Source organism: Suncus etruscus, chromosome 20, assembly GCF_024139225.1.
Source record: "Suncus etruscus isolate mSunEtr1 chromosome 20, mSunEtr1.pri.cur, whole genome shotgun sequence".
Lineage (NCBI taxonomy): Eukaryota > Metazoa > Chordata > Mammalia > Eulipotyphla > Soricidae > Suncus > Suncus etruscus.
This window is the reverse complement of record NC_064867.1, coordinates 18,132,633-18,158,785: the sequence shown is the minus strand read 5'-3', so window position 1 is coordinate 18,158,785 and position 26,153 is coordinate 18,132,633. Positions and strand designations below refer to the sequence as shown.

The window sequence follows — 26,153 nt, the reverse complement described above, 5'->3', positions numbered from 1 at the left end:
GAAAGAGGAGAGTCAATAGAATGGGCCTGGTACAAATAAGGTGACTGCATTTGAGCATTTACTCTTTCATTAATGCTATGTTTATTAATACTATGTTATGACATTTCATGGGAGAAGAGAGATGAGAACTAAAAAAAGATATTTTTTCTCTTTGGCACCTGAGAATCTATTTGATATGTTACTATGAAACTTTTAAAGCAAATATTTCTATTAGAGAGATGATGTATCTTAGGACAATTTGATGTTTGTGTCTTCTACATTTATAGATTTTTAGGGGTTATTTTTTCCAGAAAGAAATTAAGGTAGGAGGTTTATCACAAAGAGGGTCAAATGAAGATAGGGCAGAGAAGAGACCACTATTAAATAATAGTTGAAAGTTATCAATCTGGAGAAGAACTGGGTGATAAAAGGTGGTAAAGTGATATACATGATACTGAAGCAACAATACTGCAAACTATAATGTGAGAGAGAGGGAGAGAGAGAGAAAGAGAGAGAGATTATAGAAGCATATTGAGAAGGGGAGCATGGGAGGAATACTGGGGACATGGTGGTAGCAAATGTACACCAATGAAGGGATAGAAGTATGACTGAAAGTCATGAGCAGCTTTGTAACTGTATGTCTCATGATATTTCAATTTAAAAAATTTAATAAAAATAAACACCAAAAATTAAAAGAACTTAACATTTTAATGTGAAGCAAAGATAATAGCATTGTTGAAAGTTGCAAACTTAAAAACATACTTTATACTGGCACACTTGTCTTCATATCAAGCCAGTACATATAGTATGAATATTTATTTAACAATTTTTGTTCTTTTATAGATTTTTCCAATTATTAATGTATTCAATGCCATAAAATATTTTGTACTTAACATGGGTAACATGCACTTAAAATAGGTAACATGATGAAAGACAACATACTTAAAAAAAGGAATGGAATGTATTTGTGGAACTAACCATTAATTGAAGTAAACATAAATAAAAAAAGGTTTAATTGTCTCATTTCATAATAAACACAGCATCATAGGCATACATTTACTCATGATAACGAGAAAACTGTGCTGAATCTTATGATAGGAGACATTTGATTTTTGATCTATTTAACTGGAATCAGATATAAATCAAATATTCTAGACCAGGCACAAAAAATAGACAATGACTCATCCCACAGACTTTTCAGCTGAGCAAGAAAGTTTGGCACGCTTAGTATCATAACTCAGTCATTATTCTGTCATAAAGAACCAGGAAGAAACTCTGTCCTGAATGGTGAAGATTTTAAAGGCACTACATCATGTTCTAGCAAGTAACACTAAAAATATCAAACATCTCACACACATTCAAGCCAAAAGTTTCTTGCACCATTTTAATCTTGCATTCCAAAAGACTAACATTAAAATTGTTTTTGACATTGAGGAGCAAAGACCTGCTTGACAAACAATATAAAATTAAAAAAATGTACTTTAGCCAACATCCAAATTTCATTATTTGTCCTAGGTATAAATGCAATTTAAATAAAATGCATTAATATTCAAGAGAATAGTTCTATTTGTCTCTGCCACATTCCTGTTTTGTTCATTTCATAAAATTTCATTGTATATCATCACTTCACTTGTTTATAGATGTCCCCTGCTTAATATCTATCTTCTATTAACAGAATGTAAGCTTTATGAGGATAGACACCTTGTCTATTCTATTCTGCCATTGTAACCACAGTAAACATTGAAACAATAAATAATTGACTAGATGAATAAATAAATGTATGAAGTGAAATTTGAATGCAGTACAATCCCTAGGCAGAAGAAAAAATGCTTGTCTGTTACAAAGAAAATAATTTTAAAAAAGAAATTTTTCATTTAATATAAATTTACAATTATTTTAAGATGTTTCAGCTGAAGTAAACTGAAGCAAACAAATATAATTAATCATGCATTGAAATCTAAAGCTTGATAGCACATATAGCTATGTATTATATATATTTGATTGCATTGATATATATAGCTATATATGATATATACTGTATATGTAATATATTGTAGTGATATATAGCTATATACTATATATACATACTCCTTAAACAACATTTTAACTTTTATTTATAACAGCAGACCTGAGCAATAGCAGAGCAAGGAAGGATATACCTCTTGTACGTGGCCAACACAGGTTTGGTCCCAGGCATCCATATAGACACCCGAGTCTGCCAGGAGTGATTTCTGAGCATAGAGCCAATGTCACCCTGCATGCCATTGGGTGTGGCCTCAAAACAAAACAAACAAAATTAGTTGTTTTATTTATTTATGTTTATTTATTTATGTTTTATTTATTAGTTTTGATGCAAAATGAGGATTATATTGTGTAAAAGTATACAAACTTGTGATTTAAATTAAGCATTTTTTTAGGTCCTGAGGAATAGCACAGCTGTAGGGCATTTGCCTTGCATACTGCCAACCTGAGTTCTATTTCTGGCATCCCAAATGGTCCCCCAAGTCTGCCAAGGGTGATTTCTGAGTGCAGAGCCAGTAGTAACCCCTGAGCACCGCAGGGTGCGACCAAAAATTATTTTTTAAATTAATTTGTGTCATGTTTATAGGTAAAAGATTATAATTTATAAATTAAAATTTATAATTTACCCTATAATGTTTATCTAAGTTATATACAGTATCAACAAAGTAAAAATATATAAAGTAGATTACATTGAAATTAAAATCTTCCATATTCTACAATGAAGATAGAAAAACAGCAATCTGTGAAATGGGAAAAAATAGTTGTAAATGATACATCTAAAAATCATTAAACAACTAAATAATGTTGATAACAAAGGAATAATAGCAAAGGAATAATCATCACAAACAACCCACTTTGAAAATGAACAACTTATTTGTATATTTCTCAACATAAGATATGCAAATGTTCAATAAGTATTTGAAACAACTGGAAAAATATTCAACATCAATATTTATTAAGGAAATTCAATTTTCTCTGTGATATCACTTACAATTAGAAAGATAAATGTGCTCGCTTCGGCAGCCCATATACTAAAATTGGAACTATACAAAGAAGATTAGCATGGCCCCTGTGCAAGGATGACATGCAAATTCGTGAAGCGTTCCATATTTAAAAAAAAAGAAAGACAAATGTTGATGGAATTGCTAAGAGTTATAAGTGTTCAGCTACTATGAAAAACTATATAGAAGTTCTAATAAAAATATTAAAAATAGGGCCCGGAGAGATAGCACAGCGAGATATGGCGTTTGCCTTGCAAGCAGCCGATCTAGGACCAAAGGTGGTTGGTTCGAATCCCGGTGTCCCATATGGTCCCCCGTGCCTGCCAGGAGCTATTTCTGAGCAGACAGCCAGGAGTGACCCCTGAGCACCACCGGGTATGGCCCCCCCAAAAAAAATTAAAAATAGGGGCCAGAGTGGTAGGGCATTTGCCTTACACATGCTAACCTAGGACTGACCATAGATCAATCCCCCAGTGTCCCATATGATCCCCCATGTCAGGAGCTATTTCTGAAGCGCATAACCAGGAGTAACCCATGAGCGTCACTGGGTGTGGCCCAAAAACCAAGTAAAATAAAATAAAATAAAACTAAGGAACCTTATTTGAAAGATTCCCATCTCTCCCTGAAATCTTTTCTCTCCCCTTTCCATATTTAAAATATTTTCAAAATTCAGTCAATAAGAAATAAAGATAATATCATTAGTGAAGGGGTATCCCACATATCACTTTACCTTCTTTCAGAACCCAGTTCTTATTCAGAATTATTGTTTCCAACTATCACTGTTGTGGGATTCCCTTCTCTACCCTACTGCATTCTCCTGTCCTAAAAGGAAAAAAAAAAGGAAGAGAGATAGAGAAAAAAAGAGAAGAAAAATGTTTGCAATAGAAGGAAAAAAGAGGGGAGGGAAACTGGGGACACTGGTGACTGGAGAAGGGTTGGGCATTGTACGACTCAAACTCAATTATGAACAACTTTGTAACTGTATCTCATGGTGATTCAATTAAAATTATCTATAAAATAAATAAATTATACTGTATAATCAAACAATTCTGCTTAGTATATGCTTAAATGATTTTCAAGGAGGATCTTAAGAGATAAAAGTGTGGGGTCGGAGAGATAGCATGGAGGTAAGGCGTTTGCCTTTCATGCAGAAGGTCATTGGTTCGAATCCCGGCATCCCATATGGTCCCTCGAGCCTGCCAGGGAGCGATTTCTGAACATAGAGCCAGGAGTAGCCCCTGAGCGCTGCCCCCCCCCAAAAGAGAGAGAGAGATAAAGGTGGCATACGTGTATATGTGTATTGCCAAGCTATGCACATGGTGTCTATATTTTGCACGCATCACCCCTTTTGAGATGTGTACATATGCACCAAACTTCACAGAGCTCACAGCTCTTCACAGATGCACAGAAAATTAGATGGGAAAGTTGTATAGAAGCCCACTACACTCAATGAGTGAAAGCAATGACATAGAAGACTTAACTAGCACCTAACAGTTCAGTAAATCCTCAGACAATGACTTTAGTAACTCCATTAGATATGTTGTAATAAGCAACATAAAGTAAATTATATTGTGTTTGCTTGGGGGGGAGGGTAGGCTTAGGGAGTGAGTGTGAAATTAGGGACATTGGTGGATCAAAGGCTACAATGGTGATACGGTTGGTGTTAGTCAGTGAATACCAGAAATAACCGTGTTTTAAACAAATTCATAAATAGCTGTGCTTAATAAAGTTTCATTCAAAATATAATGCAATAAAAATTGTAATACATGAAGCAACCCTCTTCTGCTTTAATATTTGACTAGACCTGTAATTGATTCATTAATAGGTCAAAAACTATCAATAATTTGTAAATTATTTAAATCTAAAAAGTTACTTTTAAACATATATACTTAATATAAATTATCTATGAAAATTTCTAGGATCCATTAGCTTTAGATAATGTAAAATATTAGATAATTATTTTTAATAACTTTCTAATATTCCCAAATTACATTTTAAATTTTATAACTTCAATTATCTTTTTATATGGAAGAAAAACATGTTCACCTATTGCTTGAACATATTTACTCATTACTTAAGAATATTTATGAAGACCTTCATGATGAAATCTACTAGAATTTCAGACCAGAAAAATATTTGGTTTATTTTTTTTTCAATTTTGTTATTAGGCAGTATTGGACACCATATTTCTCAATTTTCTCTAACTGCTAAAAAGTTTGGGTCTATTTTTGTGCCTCATGTCTATGGTGATATTCACCCAGGGTTCTGATATTTCTCTGATCTTCCTATTTTACTTAAGAAGTCAGGGATGGTAACTATCAACATTAGTTTTCCAGGGAAATTTATCTTCATTATTCCATACAATTCTCTTGGCAATTTTGTGCTTTATTTTCCCAAATTCCTACTCTACCGATTAAAGTGATGCACAAATTTGAGTAAATTTTTATTTATTTATTTATTTAGTTTTTGTTGGGGGGGGCACAACTGGTGATGCTCAGGGGTTACACCTGGCTATGTGCTCAAAAATCGCTCCTTGCTTGGGGAACCACATAGAACACTGGGGATGGAACCAAAATCCATCCTATGTCAGCCTCATTCAAGGCAAATGCCCTTCCACTCTGCTACCGTAAATTTTATTTATTGCATGATGTTTCTTGAGCCTCTTATAATCATAATTGTCATAAGTCAAATAACAGCCTTTTGGAAGTAAAGATTATATAAATAAATAATGTAAACCAGTACTTTAAAATCAAAACATCTTTTTATTTCATGCTGAGCACAGAAGACTTGTAGGTTAGACCCAGAAGGAAATAAACCATCTATTTGGCCTCATCTTTTAACAAGAAAAACACAGGGAGGTACACTGTTACTCTAACATTTAATTCTAAATTTTTATCCTTGTTTCTTCAAAGTTAAATAAAATCATCTTTTACTTTTTATTTTTATTTTGTGTGCAAAGATCTGACTTTCTATTTTTAGGATCCATGATTTCTCAGGAGAGAGAGTGAGATTTAAATATATGAATAAAACAATTGCATTATATTGCTACAATATGAATAATAAACATTCAAACTTTAAGCACAGAAGTATTCTTTCTATTATTCAATAGTGTGTCTTAAATTATTCACTATAAGAAGATCTCTATACTCCAACTTTTATTAGTTTATTCTTTTATATTCTTTGGGTAGGGGGAAGTTGGGTCACACTCAGTTGCCCTCAGGGATTACTCCTAACTCCTGATCTCAGAAATCACTTCTGGCAGGCTTGGGACCATAGGGGATGATGAGGATTGAATCTGGGTAGGCTGTATGTAAGGCAAACAACCTACTGCTATGCTATTGCTCCAGCCCCTATTTCTATTCTTGAATTAAAAAAAAAAAACTCAAAGTGATATATATTACCACTGAATCTGCTTCTAGACTTTAACCTACATAAATGAATAGAATACAGACCAAATATATACAAAACTAAAATGGACCCTAATTTTCTATTATTTTATTTTATTTTTTTGTTTTAATATAACTTATTTAAGCACTGTGATTACAGAATTGTTCAGAGTTAGATTTCAATTATAAAATGTACACCACCCTTCATCAGTACAACTTTCACACTAACCCCCATTTCCCTACCACTTCTCACTCCACCTGTCTCTGTCTCTCTGTCTCTCTCTGTCTCTCTGTCTCTGTCTCTGTCTCTCTCTCTGTATGTACTTATGGACACAGTGCTTTGCAGTACTATTAATGAAGGGGTACCATACATATCACTTTATCTCCTTTAGCACCCAGTGCTTGTCTAGAGTGGTCAGTCTAGTTACATTTTCCTAGTAGACCCTCCTCTCCTCTAACTGCACTCACCACTCTTTGTGGCAAGCATCCTTTTATAGACTGGACGTCCAATTCTCACCTCTATTTTCTCTGGATATTATCACCATACTGTCTTATAATTTTCTAATATCCCACAGAGGAGTGAGATTATTCTATGTCTATCCCTCTGTCTCCTTTCACTCAATATAATAATCTCCATATTCATCCATATAATGACTTCATTTTTATAACATCTACATAGATAAGTAGATGCACCACAGTTTCTTTAGCCATTCACCTGTTGTTGGGCACCTGGGTTGTTTAAAGATTCTAGCTATTGTTCATAATGCTGTAATGAACATAGGCGTACAGAGGGCATTTTTGTATTGTTTTGTATGTGCTCCTCAGGTATAAACCTAGTATTGCTGGATCATATGGGAGCTGAATTTCTAGATTTTTAAGGAATATCCATATTGTTTTCCAAAAAGTCCTGACTAGTAATAAATGAAGAGTCTATTTCTCACTGCATCCAGGCCAGCACTGATTGTTCTTGGTCTTGATATATGTTAGTCTCAGAGAGACAATATCTCATTTTGATTTGTATCTCCCTAATGATTAGTAATGTGGAGCATTTTTTTCAAGTATCACAGGAGTGATTCTGAGTAAGCACTGAGAATTACCAAGTATAGGTTAGACAAAGAAAAAAAAGCAAGGGGAAATATTTTATAAATATGTCCTCAAGGTTTGATTCATACCCAGCTCTATAAAAATAAAAATAAAAGCTGAAAATGGGACTGAAGCCTGCTCAAAGAAACTAGAAACTGAATATTCAATAGTCTGAAAATCTGCCCACTTATGGATGGTTGAAAATGTCAAGAATGCACCTCTTACCTTTTCTCAAAGAATAAGAAGACAGAGTCCTTAACCAGAAATTGTTATTTGCAGTCCCACAGGAAGTGTGCCCCCATGCATCAGCCCAAGAGGAGCTTTTATTGTTTATGCTGGCACTGTATCTTCCCTGTTGTTTCCCCATAAAAATATTATGAACGTTTAGACAGAGTGGTTTGGGGGTACATAAGTGTGCCATTTCTCAGATTGCCAGTCATTGTAGAAATCTGTTTTCTAGCATCTATTCTTGTCTATTAAATACTGGCTTTAAAACAGTGAGCTCCTAACTTGCTTTTGGTAATAAATCCCTATTTATTTTTATTTTTTAAATTCTATTTTATTTATTTTATTTTGGTTTGGGGATCACACCTGGCAGTGCTCAGGGGTTATTCCTGGCTCTGTGCTCATAAATCACTCCTTGCAGCTTGGGGGACACATGAGATGCCATGGATTGAACCCGGGTTCATCTCGGGTGGGCAGTCCCCCCTATTTTATTTTTAATTGCAGTATCTTTTAAAAAATGACAGTCATTGTAAAATATTCAATAATAGAGTATTTAAACTGTAATATATCTTAAAAAAGTAGTCTGAAATACAGTTAAAATAAGCATGTAGATGAACTAATTAAAATAGAAAATAACAATCCATTTATATAACAAATATTGCTTTAAGCTTTAAGCTTATCTCAAAGTACCTAGAAATATATTCTAAAATGTATGTACTCAGAGCTGACTATACAGTACTAGTAAAAAAGATAATTCTTTGAGTTCTTTTGAATTTCATTACTGTTTTGTAATTTTGTTCTTCAGAACCAGTAAAAGGGTAATTAATTTTTTTCACAGGAAAAATGAATACCTATAAAGATTGGCCCAAAATTAATTTATTGTAATATTAAATCATAATGAACTTGGATTTTTAAAAAGCAGCATTAATAATAGATTTTTACATATACCAGATTTCTTTAAATTTGTTATATTTAAATCTGTAACCTTGCTATTACAACCTATCACAGAAAGGATAACACTACCAATCTGAAATATTCATATCCTAATCTCTAATTTGTCAATAAGTTTCCTCAAAACGGTTATGCTATATGGGAAAGAAGAATTAAGGTTACAGAATAATCTTTTTCAGCAAGATTGTCCTGGATTATTGAGGTGAGTTCAAGGCATTCACAAGAGTCCCTTATCTAAGAGGGAATCAGACAATGTGAATAAAACAATGGGAGAAAAATTTGATCAACTCTTGTAAGTTTTATATGAAAAGGGAACATTAACCAAAGACTTCGGGCAGCTTTTAGTTGCTGAAATGCTGCAGAAAGAAATTTTTCCCTGGGGCCTCCAAAAACTTTTGGCCTGCCAAAAGTTTGATTTTAGCTTTTTCAGAATCATTTAAAACTTCAACTTCTGCAAAACTACTCATAAAATTATGCTGTTTTAAACAAAAAGTTTGTGTTAATTTGCAACAATAAAGAACTAAAATAGGTCTTATATGTTTGTTTTGGGGATTGCCTGAAGGCACTTAGAAATCAATCTCTTTGGGGCTCAGGAGAATTTTATGGGATTTTAGGGGATGAACCCAAGTTGGCTTTATGCAAATTAGCTCCTACCACCGCTCCAACCCCTAAAATATGTCTTAATATTTTAATTTATTTTAGAATTAAAAATAAAGTTTAAAGTTAAATATTTCTTTAACACTAATGATAATATTTATTTGTCATAAATATAAAAATGTTCTGGGATCAGATTATTTTATACCATATAGTTTTACTTGGAAATTTACAACCACATGCAGAGATTTAAAAATTCCAATGAAATTTTAGAATACTGCCATGAGGAAATAGTATGCAGTCCCAGATATAATCACAAGGGGGTGCAATGTTCATAGAATACTGCTTGGTCTAAAAGTTGGATCCAGGAACGAAGTTGAGTTTGATTTCTTTTTTTTTTTTTTTTATAATTATCTTTATTTAAATACCGTGATTACAAACATGATTATAGTTGTATGATTAAAGTCATGTAAAGAACACCCTCCTTCACCAGTGCAACATTCCCACCACCAATTTCCCAGATCTCCCTCCTCCCCACCCCCCTACACCTGTACTCGAGACAGGCTTTCTACTTCCCTCATTCATTCACATTGTTATGATAGTTTTCAGTGTAGTCATCTCTCCAACTGCACTCATCACTCTACGTGATGAGCTTCATGTCATGAGCTGCACCTATTAGCCCTCATCTCTCTTGACTCTGAGATACTGTTAAAAATGTCTTTCATTTTTCTTAAAGCCCATAGATGAGTGAAACCATTCTGCGTCTTTCTCTCTCCCTCTGACTTACTTCACTCAGCGTAATAGATTCCATGTACATCCATGTATAGGAAAATTTCATGACTTCATCTCTCCTGATGGCTGCATAATATTCCATTGTGTATATGTACCACAGTTTCTTTAGCCACTCATCTGTTGAAGGGCATCTTGGTTGTTTCCAGAGTCTGGCTATTGTAAATAGCGCTACAATGAATATAGGAGTAAGGAAGGGATTTTTGTATTGTATTTTTGTGTTCCTCGGGTATATTCCTAGGAGTGGTATAGCTGGATCGTATGGAAGCTCAATTTCCAGTTTGTGAAGGAATCTCCATATCGCTTTCCATTAAGGTTGTACTAGACGGCATTCCCACCAGCAGTGGATAAGATTTCTTAATTCCTGTTAGAATTGTGACATAACGCTACTGATACAACACTACTCACACTTGTCCACCATATTGGATAGTATTTTATGAACCATCTCATCTTTAAAGACAGATAACACAGAATTCTTGGTCGGAGTGCATTCAGGAGCCATAAAATCACCAATTAAAAGCCTATGTATAACACATAACCTTCATTTCCTATGTTTCTCTTTCAATGCCTCACATATGAAAATATCAGGTTACTGCCCCTTCCTGAACAATGATTCCTAAACTATGCTAGTTATAGAAGTCTAAATTTCCGAGATACTCTAAGATCCAGACCAACTTCCTTTAGATAATAGCTTTCTATCCATCTCACTAGAGCAACTAATTGAATAAATTAAACATAAATGCTCAAAGTATGTCCCATTACAAATATTAGAATGTTTCTCAAATAAGAATTAACAAATCACCTAGTTTCTATATGTGTGTAGATGTACAATAATTTCAGTCTTGGAGTGATTTGCTCTTTTTCAATTAAAAAATTCATTTTATCGTTCTGATAATAAATGGTCAACTAAGCCTCATAAATGATTTAATGTTTCATGTATTTGCTTAACTTACTGTTTTCCAAGAGTGTTTAATAGTTAAGCACTAAACAGACCTAAACTATGTCTGTTTACTCTATTTCCTACATCATTCATTTTCAATACAGTTGAAAATAATCAAGCTTGGGCCAAAGAGCTAAAAACAGTGCAGAAGTGACTGACTGAGCCTGAATTTGACACTGCAGACAGTCACTGTCCACCTCCCTGTCCCCACACCAAGCCCCACCATGAGTGACCCATGAACACAAGACCAGGGATAAGTCCTGAATACAGCTGGGTGTGGATGCAAATTTCTCCCAATAATAAACACAAACAAGCATACTTACGTCAAATGCATTTCTACCAATGTAGAATATATATGTCTATGGTTTATTTCACAAGTGAAAGACCCAGCAGATGGAAAGTTAGTTCGAAAAGCATTTGAGAAACAGGAGATTTATGCAGCCTGTCAGAGAAAATCTGCTGACATAGGTTTGCCTACTTAGAGAACAGACAGGTTAATGCTATACAAGACAAGAAAACTGTAAGTGTTTGGGTGATCTATTAATTTGCATCTATCTGCACCAGGGATCACTTGCCTTTCTAAGAGACAATAATCTAGCCATTTTGCAAAATCTGGGCTATAATAGAAAATGCTAAAACAAAGCTTTATAATCCTACCTTAGCCAAGAAAGTAAATTGATTGTTGGTCATATTATAATTAACACTCAAGTATGATGTTAAGAATACATGTCATCACCCTTTGTTTTATTTTTAAGCTGTTGGTGATATTTTCTTGTCATAATCAGGTAGGTAATTTCTGTGTACACTTTTCAATATTTCCCTGGAGTATTCTCTCTCCCAGTTAATTTATAAAATTTGTACACCTCTGGTTTGCTCTTCTACTCACAGTGAATTCATTCACCTAATTTAGGATCTTTTACTTGTCGAAACATGTTCTACTAAATTTGAAAGAGATCTTATACTTTACAAGATAGCTAATAATAGCAGTCTTACTTTTCTTTTAATTTAGGGAAGTAGAGGGCAATGTAATTGAAATAAAATAGTAAAAATAGTCTTAAAATAAAAATGTTAACTATACTTTATAAAATATTGGATCAAGGATTATTTTCAGCTGATTACTATTCACTAATGTGCCTTAGAAAGCAGTTTTTGCATTTCTGGTGATAATTTTATTTTTCTTAGTTTTATTTATTTTTTGTTTGTTTTTGGGCCACAATTGGCAGCACTCCTTGCTCTGTGCTCAGAAATCGCTCCTAGCAGGCTCAGAGAACAATATGGGATGCCAGGGATCAAACCTGATTTGGCTGCATGCAAAGCAAAGGCCCTACCTTCTGTGATGCTGCTCTGGCCCCTATCTTTAATTTTTTATTAAAAATGACTTATAACATTATTGATAGATGAGATTTAATCATATAATGTTTTAGAATTGATTTTATTCCCCATGTCAACTTTTCTCCTCCAGTGTTGACATGTTTTCTCCTGCCCTCACCACTCTGTCAAGCCTGTCAAGTCTATCACCTTAACAAGACATTTTAAAGTTTAATGGTTCTAGTTTGAATCTCATGTTATCAGTGTTTTTTTTGGGGGGGGGAGGGGGTGCACACCCAGCGGTGCTCAGGGATTACTCCTGGCTCTCTGCTCAGAAATAGCTCCTGGCAGTCACAGGGGACCATATGGGACACCGGGATTCGAATCAACCACCTTTGGTCCTGGATCGGCGTTTGCCTTTCTGTGCTTTATCTCCGGGCCCATCAGTGTTGTAGTGTCTGTGTTTTGGACTATAGTTATACCACTCCCCTACATTACCAATGAAGCCAGAGATCTTTGGCCCCCTTCTTATTTTCCTGCATCATATTCTTCCTTCCTTAATTCCTCAATCTTTTCCTTCTCTGTTCTTATGTGTACTCTGGGAGCAAGGGTGACCTCATCTCCCTTTTACTACATTGTTTTTTCTCATCCATTTATTCTATATACCACAGATAAGATCATTCTGTATTTGCCCTCCTTCTGGCTTACTTAACAATATTTTTCAGCATTCCTCCCAAGTTGTAGTGATTGCATAATTTCATCATTCCCTTCAACTTCATAATATTCCATTGTGTATACATACCACTACTTTATAATCTTCTCTTTTGGACCCTTAGGTTTATTCCATATCTTGGCTATTGTATTAAGCTTCTGGATAATGATGTGTATATGTCCTTTTAAATACATGTTTTCATGTCCTTAGGGTAGATACCCAGAAGTTTAATTACTAAGGCTTACGGCAATAGAATTCTTAGTCCACTAAGAAATCTCTATACTGAGAAAGTTAATTTTGTTACTGACCAGTTGACTGAGACCAATTTCATTGTGAAAATGAAACAAAAAGTTTTCAGTACTTGCATGTTTCCCACTAGACTACATGCTTTAGAGCTTTTTTAGAGTTCAGGTTTATCTTGTTTGTTGTTTAAATGCTGAACTATTGTTTCACTTTTTTTTTTAAATAAGCAGTGGTTTAAAATGTTCTTGCTAACTACAATTTTCTTATAATTTTAAACATTATAATTAGGCCAAGTGTTTCTTTTTCTGGAATCTATTAAAATGTACTTTTCTGAGTTTTATGACCCAATAAAATATCCATTTTATCACTTAGATTTAATTAGTCATCTCTGAGTTAATTAACCCCTACTGGAGTCTCCCTAAGGTTTCAGTGTTTTTTAAACCCCTAGAAATAGTCTTTTATTAAAAAATATAGAAGAGATTCTTTTTTCAGATTATAAAAATGTCATTAATAAAGGACCTGATTTCTTCAAATCAGGATGATCTAAAAGTTATATATGCTGTCATATTTGGATGTATATGTTAATGATAGAAGGGAATATGAACTCAGCCAGATAAACTGACACTGAATATTGATTTTGAAACAGTAATATATCTTATCTTTATTGCCTTATTTTTTAAAGTTTTTAGAGGTTGTGATGAGTAACCAGGTTGATAATTCATGAAAGACTACTTAGAGAAATTAAAGAGCAACATGAATACCATGGGGTCTTGGATTCACATTAAATCTGTTTTCAATTTAATTATTTTATATTCTTTATAAGGCAAGTGGCATTTACTGCTCTTTTTATTTCCTGGAACTCTATTTGAACCACCTTTTCATTGCTAAGTTCTACTATCCTTGAGACTTGTGCTTCTGGAACACTTACTCTGGAATTTTCCTCCATTTCAAAGTCTGGCTTATGTGCTCTCTTCATTTTTTTGCTTCTCCCATCAGAATATCACTCTGCATGCTATTTACTTAGTCATCCCACCATAAAAATTAAACTACTAAGAGATCATTTAATGTCCTTACCACTTAAATAACTTCCTATTATATGGTGGATGGTGATTAAATATTTGTGAAATGAATCTCTATAAGGCAAGGTTTTCTGTCAGTATTTGAACTGCCAAATAGCATTTATCCATTTCTTTACATATATTCTACTTATATTTAGATCAAATACTTCAAAAGAAGCACAGTATACATGAAATTTAAGTGATATGACTCCTACTCAATGGATCTAAAGTAATGAGAAGATAGATATGCAATTACAAGATAGCAAAATAATGGTTTTTATTAAGTATGGAATGGATAGTTCAAATAGAAATGAATGTAAATTTTAAAGAGTGCTTATAGGAAATAGGAAACTTTCAGATATTTTTCTACAATAGTCCTAAATCTTTCTACAATAGTCCTGAAAACATCTAAAAAACCACACCTAGGCCACTCCTGGCAACATAATCTTAGACTAGAGAGAGAACCCTAAGGAAAAAGTTTCTCAAAGGCGGTAAAGAAGAATACTTTGTTTACAGTCCCTCTTTGGCATTCTTTCCATTGTGTCTTTGTTAAGATTGAACTAGTTCATTCTTAGCACATAGTCCATTGTCAGATCATTATTTTACACATGCAAATCTTCTAGTATATTATTTGTGCTAACTTGTTAGTTCCAAACATCTTTCCCAGGAATGTCCTAAAATCACCAGAACACCTTACTCACTTCAGTATTGCTGAATTGCTTTAAAACAAACGGTTTTCACTATGAAAAATGCTGAATGAAATTTTATAGTGTATTTGACTTGAATATTTCCCTCACTATTTGGGCAAGTAGTATAACTAAATGTTTAAATCTAAAATAATTTTAGAACTCAAAAGAATAACTGACTTCAACACTACTTTTTCTTCCAAGACTTTGAAGAAAGTATTTAACTTAACTAAATGTTTTGGGTTGATATACACTCACATTCAGGTCAAAGTGTATATATGCATTTATTTACGTATTGATGAATAATATATATGTACCAGAGCAGGCATCAACACACATCTGAGATGTCCCATATGCTCTTTCATCACATTATGGCACAAATAGACATGCCAAACTATCATCCTTAAAAAAAGAAATTATGGCAAACATTAAAAGTCATAAAGTGTAATGTTAGAATATTTTCATTAAAAAGATCTAGTTTAAAAATACTTTAACTGGTGCCCGAGAGATATCACAGTGGAAGGGCATTTGCCTTGTACATGGCCAAACAGGGACAGACCAGGTTAAATCCCCAGCATCCCATATGGTCCCCTGAGCCTGCCAGGAGTGATTTCTGAATGCAGAACTAGGAGTAATCTCTGAGTGCTGCTCAGGGATTACATACATATATATATATATATGTATATATAATGTAATATATATGTAATGTATGCTCAGGGATTATATATACACACATACATATGTATACACACATATATACATATATATCTTAAAAACATAGATTTACTCTTTCAAATTTGGAATACCTTATTTATAGACTAGCATTGTAAGGCCAAAAATCCCTTAACAATTTATTTCCTTGGTTTCTTCCCTACTACTGACAGAGCAGCAGCAGCAGCAGCAGCAGCAGCAGTAGTAGTAGTAGTAGTAGTAGTAGTAGTAGTAGTAGTAGTAGTAGAAGTAGAGTAGTAGTAGTAGTAAAAATGTAATAGTAAACTAGGTCATTGATAAGACCATTCTATCTCTGATGAAATTAATTCAGTTCTTTGAAAAGTGGATTTGCAAATTGATAAATAAAACCTCATGCTTACAATTAAAAAGAACAATTTCAGGAATTTATGTATTATATAAAATCTCTAGAAGAGATAGATCTATGAGTTGGTACTTCTTTTGTTGTTTTGCTTTTTGTTTTTTTGGTTTTTTTTTGGTGGGAGGGGGACACATCTGGTCGCTCTCAGGGGTTACTCCTGGTTCTGCACTCAGAAATCACTCCTGGCAGGCACGGGAGACTATATATGGTATGCCAGGATTTGGACCACAGTTTGTCCTGGGTCTGCCACTTGCAAGACAAATCCCCTACCACTATGCTATTTCTCTGGCCCCAAGTTGGTAATTTTTTTAACTTATATTTATAGAACCTAGACGTAGTGTGTTTGATGGCTACTTCCACTAGTATTCAGGAGGTCACATAAGGATTAGAACTCAGGGTTTGTTCCTACTTGACATGTTCTTTATCATTTAAGGAATGTTCTAAGCTCCTAAATAAGTGCTTGAGAAAAATGTGGGAGATATTAATTTCCACACCCTTAAAGCACAAGTAATCACCAGGGGAACTTTCTGTGATTCATATTTTGATTCATAATAACTGAAATGTCTTTGAAAAGTCTGCATTTTGAATAATCTTCTAGGGCATATTGAAATTTTCAGCGAATGGTCCCCACTATTATTACCAAGATTTTAAATATTATAACCACTATGCATCAACACAATAGTCTCGGCATTTGGACATAAAGCATCATAATTACTGTGCTTATATACTTTAAATACCTTGGCATCAATGTGTAGGACTTAGTAATAAAAATGGTAAAAATAATAATAAAATTAGGAGAAAGAATTGTCCTCTTATGTTATTGCATAATATAACTAAGTAATTCTGATAGAATTGAAAACATTTAAGATGTGTTTATTGGCACTGTTATATATGTAAATATAAACTTCTGTAGAAAATAAACACCTATAAACTTCACATACATATATATATACAGATATAAACTTTAGTAGTGAATTATAAGTTTATTTTGAATGGTTGTTATATGGCTCTTATTTAATTCTCAAAGGGCGTATTTATTTATTTTTTTGATACCTTTGAGAAAGTATCAGAGAAGACCCTGGACTAAATGGTAAAGTCAAGGCAATAAATATCATATGCAAGCTACAGGAGAAATTAGAAATGCACTAAAATATTTCAATTAAAGACAAGATATTGTGCCACTGCAACATGATGGTATTGTTAAGGGAGGTCAGTGGAGGGATATTTTGTTCTTGGACCACACCAGAAAATGCTCAGTAGTTACTTCTGGCTCTGCACTTAGAAATTACTACTTACTGGCCCTGTTTGGGGGATCATAATGGTATGCCAGGGATTGGGCTGAACCTGGTTTGGATCATGTGCAAGGTAAACGACCTACTCACTGTACTCTCCCAAGAAACTATCCCTGAGAAACTGGTTTTTGACTGCAGTGTCAAGGAAGGATACCAGATTTGAATTCAGAACTTTTGGACTCATCATTATCATAGCATTAAAAAAAAAAGAACCAGTTTTCAAAATCATAGGACCCTGTTGTCCTCAAGCAACGAAAATGTTGGCTAAGTTTTGGTAACTTCTGAAAGTCATGGAAGGCTCTGTTATGATTTTAGAAAATAAAGTTTCTTTTTGAAACTAACCAGAGGATCTTTAAGGGTACTGAGGGAATAGCTATGGCATGAATTTTTGTTTTAATTTCAGGATATTTCTCTAATAACAATTCATTTATCTTATATAATTTTATCATCCTATCAAATAGAAATATTTTGTCTATCTTATCACCTCATAATTTTTAAATTATGTAAATTAGTCCCTCTTTTTTCAAATTACCATGAGATAAATTGGTCACATATTTTGTGGCAATTGCAATCAGTTCATATTTTTCTAGTAAACTAAGGCCATTATTTTTATTCAATAACAAAAGTCTACAAGAGTATAAGATGATATTATTTTTAGCATAATTCATAACATGCAGAACAAACAAGTATAACTTTTGTGAACCATTTTGACTCAGAATTTTACTTTTATGAGAAGCCTTGAAAGTAGATTAAAAGCTCAATAGAAGTTATCTAAGCAATATAAATTATAAATCAAATTACTAATTCTATGACTTAGAGGAAAAAAATGTAACCCTTATTGTATTGAAAACAAAAATCTGTATGACATTAAATTGATCTTTAATAGCTTTACAAATCTGAAAAATTTGTGTTTGAAGAATCCTGTATAGAAGAGATATATGCAAAATATTTATTGCAGAGGGGCAAATTGTCATAGCATTTCAGCAATATGATATGTTTTGACAATGCTATTTATAATTCACCTGTATATTGTGAGATAGCAGCAGAAAATTTCAAAAACAAAGCTCTCTTTCCAAAATTAATTAGATTTAAAAGTTTTAAATCATTGACATAATAATGTTGGGTTTTGATACTGTCAATTGTGGACATTTTCTCTAAGATGTATAAATCCAACAAAGGCACCTATCAAAATAAAAGAAGACTAATTGCATCACATTCATACTAAAATGAACAAACTACTATATTAGAACTGTTAAAAAAGTATTATTCATAATTTAACTTTGTAGCTACATCCTACTCTAGCCCATCATTATAGTGGACAGCTTTCTTGCACAGTTTAAGCATTCTTTAAACCCTGATGGACAGAGCTCCCATCAATGTTCAGGACCATGAAGAGAACAAATACAGGCTCAGAAAATAACAGTTAGAGGTCTGAGAGATAACACAGTGGCACGGTGTTTGCCTTGCACACGTCAATCCAGGATGGATGGTGGTTCGAATCCTGATGCTCCATATGGTCCCCCATGCCTGCCAGGAGTGATTTCTGAGCACAGAGCCAGAAGTAACACCTGAGTACCACTGGGTCTGACACCCCCCCAAAAAAAATGAAAGAAAAGAAAAGTTAAAGTATTTGAAATTCAAATAAAAATGCTTCTTACCAGAATTCAAATGCATGTATAGTGAGATTCTTTTTATAATTACTGTAGTGTCAGTACTTATTCATGAAATTATCTTTTATCCTAAAATAATTAAGGATCACTGAATAATTTCCACTAAAAAAATAACCACTATACAGCCATACTTAGAATAGTCCTGTGGCTTGCCATCAATTGTACAAAACTATAAAGGACCCTGACAACCACAACACACTTGTGCATTCAGTTTGCATCTCTCTCAGCTTAAATAATTGTCAGGAAAAAAATAGCCAAAGTTTGATTTCTTTGTATTTACTGAAATGACTGATTTTTATGTTGAACTTTTCCTGGGGTGCCAAACTTCCATGAGCTCCTATATAGTAAGCCTACTTTGTCCACAGTAAAGTTCTATTCCATGCACTAGAGAAAATGGGGGCAGAAGTGGTGGTGGAAGAGATGAAGGAATATAGCTCATGTTCTGAGGCTGGAGTTTCTTTATATTTTTCTTTAGAGTGTTTGTAATATTGATTGCATATAGAAGAAGGAGGAATACTGAAATACAAGGGCGTTTATAGTAAAGATTAATGATATAAACTCTGAACACAATGAAGAGTTGAAACATCCCTGTAATTAGAGACAATCAGGGAGAGACAATAGCATGGAGGTAAGGCTTTTGCCTTTCATGCAGAAGGTCATCGGTTCGAATCCCGGCATCCCATATGGTCCCCCGTGCCTGCCAGGAGCAATTTCTGAGCATGGAGCCAGGAGTAACCCCTGGGCACTACCGGGTGTGACCCAAAAACCACACACACAAAAAAAAGAAAGACAATTATTCATACATAAACATCCTGGGACATAAAACATATAAGGTCCATTTCTTCGGCTTTGGAGTTCATGAAAGCTTATGATAATTTTGTCTTGTATGTAAGTTATTTATTGGCATAGACATTAAAAATAACATTTGGAAAATTTAAAAAAAGACATATAAGGTCCAGAAGTGAATCACTGAATAACTTTAGAAAAAAGGAAAGATAAAGAAAAATAGCAACATTGTCAATAAACACCAAGTCAGTTTTTCATTACTTATAGAAAATATACTAAAAAGTTCACATCAGAACTATATTATTTGTTGGTTAAGTGGAATTTCTGTATAGTCAAAATATGCTTATTAAAATTGCTTGGTTAATTTTTCTTAGACATTCTATATAAAGTTTTAGCTACTTGAGGTCCTCATAGTTTTTAGAATGTCATAAGAAATCAATGATGTACTTTATGATATTAATAACAAAATCAGCAAGATTGAATATTATTGGCAAGAGACAAATAAAGTCTCTCTACTATTGCATTTTTTGACAGAAAAACACATGCAAAACTTAACAATATACTCTGGGAATTTATACCTTATTGTACTATATAATGTATATTCCTATCTATCTATACAAAAAACTGAACAATATGGAGACTGGAAGAAAGGTATCCTCTGGGCAGGAGGCAAGATTATGTTTATGTGACTGTGGAGAGGCATGTGAGGCTTCAGCAATACAATTAATGCTTCATGTCTTGAACTGTGTGTAGGTGAGTGGCTTTTAATTTCCTTGTATATATACTAAATAAGCTGTTTAACACATATACAATATATATAATTATTATATCAAAGCAATCTCAGAAATTTATATATGGTCTAATAAAAATAGCATGATAAATAAATCAACAATTTTATAGGGCAGTCAGGTGATCCAAGAGCTACTCCAAGTGATATTCAGCCTGTCAAGAACTGTGCTTAAGACATTACAAATTTGAGATATGAACTCTATTCCTAAACCAGTTGCCCAAACTTGAATGCAAAATTGTAATCAAATCATTCTTTCCTTGGATGTTTCCTAAAAAGTGGATTGCAGCAATAAAATTTCCTGTAGGTACTCATTGCAGATGACAGTGTAAACTAAGTAGATCTTTATCTTCCCCTTTGTGTATTGTTATTTGTGACAGATATTGTTGTTGTAGACATGAGTGATATCTCCTCATCAACATTTCTGCATAGATTTATGAGTCATTAGAATCCTAGGAAATCTCCCTTTAACTCCCTCATCAGAGATTTGACATAGTGGAGCTGTCAGAATTGTGTTTGGCATGGGTCTGGAGTGATAACATAGCGATAGGGTGTTTGTCATGCACGCAGCTGACCTGAGATGGACCTGAGTTCAATCCCCAGCATCCCATATGGTCCCCCGAGTAAGCCAGAAGTGATTTCTGAGCATAGAGTCAGGAGTAACACCTGAACACTGCCGAGTGTGGCCCAAAAACAAAATACACAAAAAAGAATAGTTTTGGCAGAAGTGGCAGCATCAGCGTTTGAATTAGAAACCTCATATTTGTCAGAGAAGCACTTTAAGCTATTGAACCAAAGAATGCTCTTTTGGGATGATTTTAGTGGTTACTTGGTCATTTTGAGAAGTCATAACTTCTAGTTTGGTCCCAAAAAGTCATGATAAGAAATAGGGTGAGGCCGGAGAGATAGCACAGCAGCTTTTGCCTTGCAAGCAGCTGACCCAGGACCTAAGGTGGTTGGTTTGAATCCCGGCGTCCCATATGGTCCCTTGTGCCTGCCAGGAGCTATTTCTGAGCAGATAGCCAGGAGAAACCCCGGAGCACCGCCAGGTGTGGTCCAAAAACAAAAAAAACAAACAAACAAAAACAAAAACAAAACAAACAAACAAACAAAAAACAAAGAAAGAAAGAAAGAAATAGGGTGAGACTACCAAGTAGTCTCAATTGAGGCCATAATAAATCCAGATCCTATCGCCAGGGGAAGTAGAAACAGAGGTGTCAGAGAAGTTCTCAGATTTTATTTGATATCATAATTACTGGAAACTTCTAATAATATAGTTTTTGGTCCACCATCCAGACTCGGGGTAGAAATTTTTGCATTTAGTAAAAGCTATCAAGTGATTTTGTTGCTATTTCTACAGGTGCTACATGTAAAAGACAGGACTGAAAAATAATCTTCATAATAAAACTAAGTAGAAGTGGAAAAACATAATAGCTAGGCCCTGTAGCTTGCCTTAGTCATTCATTTGATTTCATATTAGCAGAAATGTCCAGAAACATACTATAATGTGTGATATGAATAAATTTTATAAACTTATCCTTTCATCCAAGAATAGGCTAATAGGTAGCAGATGCTGAGCTAACCAGCAGGTATTTAGACATCAAACACAGCCCTTGCTCTTGTAAAGAGTATTCTACTTTTGAAATATTTTAAACAATAATCCTTCCGTCCCTATAAATCATTTTGCCTCTGTCTTGTGATTTAATGGCTTTTTATTTTATAGGAAAGTTCTGAGGCTGCCTAGAGTAAAGAAATCATTGTTCAGCTTGAAACTTCAAAATTCTTTTTCTTGAATTCGAAGCATAATATCCATCCAGAAATACCAACCTTTGTTTAGCAATAGAATGCTTTGCTAAATCGCTAAGCTTTACGTATACATATTCAGAGAAATTCTTGAAGGTCTGACATGGAGTTTTTATCCTATAGATCAGGGACAACTTCATAGATACAGCTCCTGTCACAGGAGAAGGAAACAGACTAATCTTCCTGACCTCTGGGAGAAATCTACAAGTTTTAAAGGAAATTCTGACGTGATAAGTAAGTCCAGGGTAAGGTTATTGATTCCCTGAAAGTCAGTGTCCTGGTGCCCTAAAGATGGACACAAAGCGACAAGATACCAGATGTCAGAAACTTCCAGGTGATAGAAACTCAACAGCAAAAAGATAAAAAAGTTTAAAAAAAAAAACAAAACAGAAATAAATCAAATGTTCTGCCCGCTCTTCAGCATGCTTGACTTGTTATGAGAATAGTAATGTTATTTTGAATAAAATGCCTAGATTATGGCATTATTGTTTCCTTCTTTAATTGTTTATATGTAGTATAGTAAAGATTAAAAAAAACTCTACCTGACTATACTAATGAAACACAAATTACTCAAGGGTAAAATTAATGGACCTAAAGGAACTAAAGGGTGTCATGTTAAATAAATAGTAATGAAAGGGTGACGAAAAAAATGCCAAATGGTATCACTCATATATATGATAAAACAAAGAAATAGTGTAGTATATAGTGTAGAGTGAAAATCAATTTTCAAGATTCTGACCCAAAACTGAGATTATTATTTTATTTAATATAAATAAATATATAAATATATATAAGCACCATGATTACAAACATGATTGTAGTTGGGTTTCAGTAAAACAGAACAGCCCCCTTTACCAGTGCAACATTCCCACCACCAATGCCCCTCCTCCCCTCTTTCTCATTCCCTGCCTGTATTCAAAACAGGCATTTTACTACAGTTATTTTTTTTTAAGTTTAGTAAGATGTTATTTTTTCTTTCTTAAAGGATACATGAAACTGAGATTATTAAGCAAGGCTGCAAGTGGAATAAAGGATCCAGGATTAGAGGTGACCCTTTGGGGTTCTCTGGTCATGGTAGTGGTACAGTCATTTTGTGTGTGAAAAGCACAAATGTTAATATATTGTAAACCACCTCACTCCAATAAAAATAAGTTAGCTAAAAAACTTGGGCATTAAAGTACTCATTGAAAGATTTCTGGGAGACTACAGCCAGGGAATTCTATAGTTTTAAATTCACCTGTGATGAAACTCCTGGAGAATTTCTTCAAGATTTTATGCACTCCGGAAATTTCAGGGAATAAAAATAGAAATCATTTAAATTTTATTTCCCTAGTAAAAAGTCTTTCAAGTCCTTAACTCATTTTGTCTTGTTGAACTCACAAAAATGTAAGAGTGAATAGTCTCTATGGATCGTCTATCCTGCTATAAGGAAAATGCTCCTTACTTTCTGACTTTCTGGCTACATTATATAACCCAAAGTACAGACATAGAACTTTATCTGGAATAAAAACTTGCAATTATTTTCAATATTTTGTATGTGCCATTTACACCATGCACTTTTGACACTATATCTAGACATTGATATAGAGAGCCTACCTAACAAAATCATATTCTATTTAAAATTATATGCACTTTTATTTCAAGCCTCATTTACATATAGTATTTTTACCTCAAGGTATAAAAACATTTTTTGTGAAATAATGTTTATAATTACAGGGACTGGATTTTGAATTGACAAGTCTTTAGAAGAGAGCTCATGAAACACAAACTTTTTGAGTAATATTAACTATGTATTAAGGACACAAGCTCTATCTCTGATTAATAGCTGAAAGAATTTGAAGTCAATGATTAACAGCCAAGGCTACAAAAACTGATCAAGGACAACTCTGTCAGCAAAGGAAAATCAGTGTCTAGATAAATTCAGCGCAGTGTGAAAGATTGAAAAGGAAATGGTACTGAAATACAAGCTGAGTCTGACTTCAAACTTTGGTTCCATATCCTTCAAGACAGAATATCTTTTTCTTTCAATACTTCCACATCTGCAAAAATAAAAAGATTGCCTTATAGCCCTCAAAACCCATTAAGCTTTTTTTATATCCTGAATCCTTAAATCTTGTGTTATTGTAAGTACTTTTTCCCTTTGGAAATTGACAGAGCCCTTCATATCATGGACTGGTCATTCCAGCCCTCATCTCTATTGTCTCTGGGTATTATTACCAGACTGTCTTTTTATAATAATCATTTTTATTTTGACTAAAGTGGATTAAAAATCATTGACAGTAATATTTTAGGTTCATAATGACATATGAATCAGGGGCATTCCCACCACTAATGTTGTCCTCCCTCCTCCCCTGTTCCCAGCATGCATCCCATATCTTCCCTCCTTTGCCCACCAGGCTGCTAAGTGGTCCCTTCTGTGTCTAGCTTGTTGTAGATTGGCTATCTATTCTGTTGTAGTTGGCTTTGGATTTGGTGTTTAAGTCTGGCCATTTTTATTTCTACTCAATGTTCATATGCCTGTTTTGTCTTGGTGCCCTCCATTATTTTCCCCTCAACATGTGGGGCAGAACAAGGTGGTTCAAGTTATGTGGTTCTATTTGAAGGTAAGAAAAAAAGGAGGCAAAAATTCTAACAAGCAAAAAACAGGAGGAGTCCTTCTAGAGACTAAAATATCAGTTTAAGAAAAGAAAGGGGAAAAGGAAAGAATACATAAAATAATACAAATAAAATCACTCCCCCCCAAAAAACAAAAACCAACCAACCAACAAACAAACAAAAACCCGAAAAGCACCACAGCAATAAAGACAACCAAACACTAACCATGGTCCTGAAATAGGGACTTTTATTTTTCTTAAATCCCACAGATGAGTGAGACTATTCTGTGTCTATCTCTCTCCCTCTGACTCATTTCATTTAGTATAATAGTTTCTACAAAAATTGGTGAGTGCAATTAGAGAAATAACTACACCAACAATTATCATGATAATGATAGTGAGTGAGAGAAATAGAATGCTTGTCTCAAAGACAGGTAGGGGCTGGGGAAGGAAGAAAATGGGGGCATTGGTGGCAGGAAGGTTGCACTGATGAAGGGAAGTGTATGACTGAAATCCAACTACAAACATGTTTTTAATCATGGTTCTTAAATTAATATATTAATTTAAAAAAGAATTTTACAGAACCCTGAGTATCATTATTAGGGATTTATTTAAAAGTACCATTTTGGACTAGAATTATATTTGGGTTAAAGCAAACACATTGTTGATTTTTCCTTAGTCTTAGTTACTCAAAAGCTAAGAAAATAAGAGCTGCTGATGCCTTGTCTCCACCATCTGGGTTTACTGGAACAATGCCAATTTTATGTATTATGTTGAATTATGATTACCACCATGATTTGAATTTCCTGCATTTTGTCATCCAAATGGTATCTCCCTGACTACCATTCACTACCCAAAAGTGGCACAGCATTACTGTCAAATATGTTTTCCGTTTTTTGCTATGTTCAGAGTACTGTGCCAGTATGCAAGTTTTGTCCATAGAGAAAGCAATAATAAAAAGAAGTAGAAGTAATAAATCATTTACATTCACAAAAATGAGGAAAGTATAGCTATATAGATTATTCCCCTAACCATTAAATAAAATATATGTGTCCAAATACTCTAGAATTCTCCAGTTAAGTCCTAGGAGTTTTACTTTACTATTTTGATCTCAAGTACATTGGAGTCATTTGTTGATTTATGGGATTCCCATC

The 26,153-nt window shown here is 33.9% G+C and overlaps 1 non-coding gene across 1 annotated transcript; it reads left to right on the top strand.

Annotated features, from left to right (window-relative positions):
- Positions 1 to 3,008: 3,008 nt before the first annotated feature.
- LOC125998344 (U6 spliceosomal RNA) lies at positions 3,009 to 3,115 on the top strand. Its single transcript, XR_007491934.1, has one exon. It is a non-coding gene; the product is annotated as a U6 spliceosomal RNA (small nuclear RNA).
- Positions 3,116 to 26,153: the final 23,038 nt, after the last annotated feature.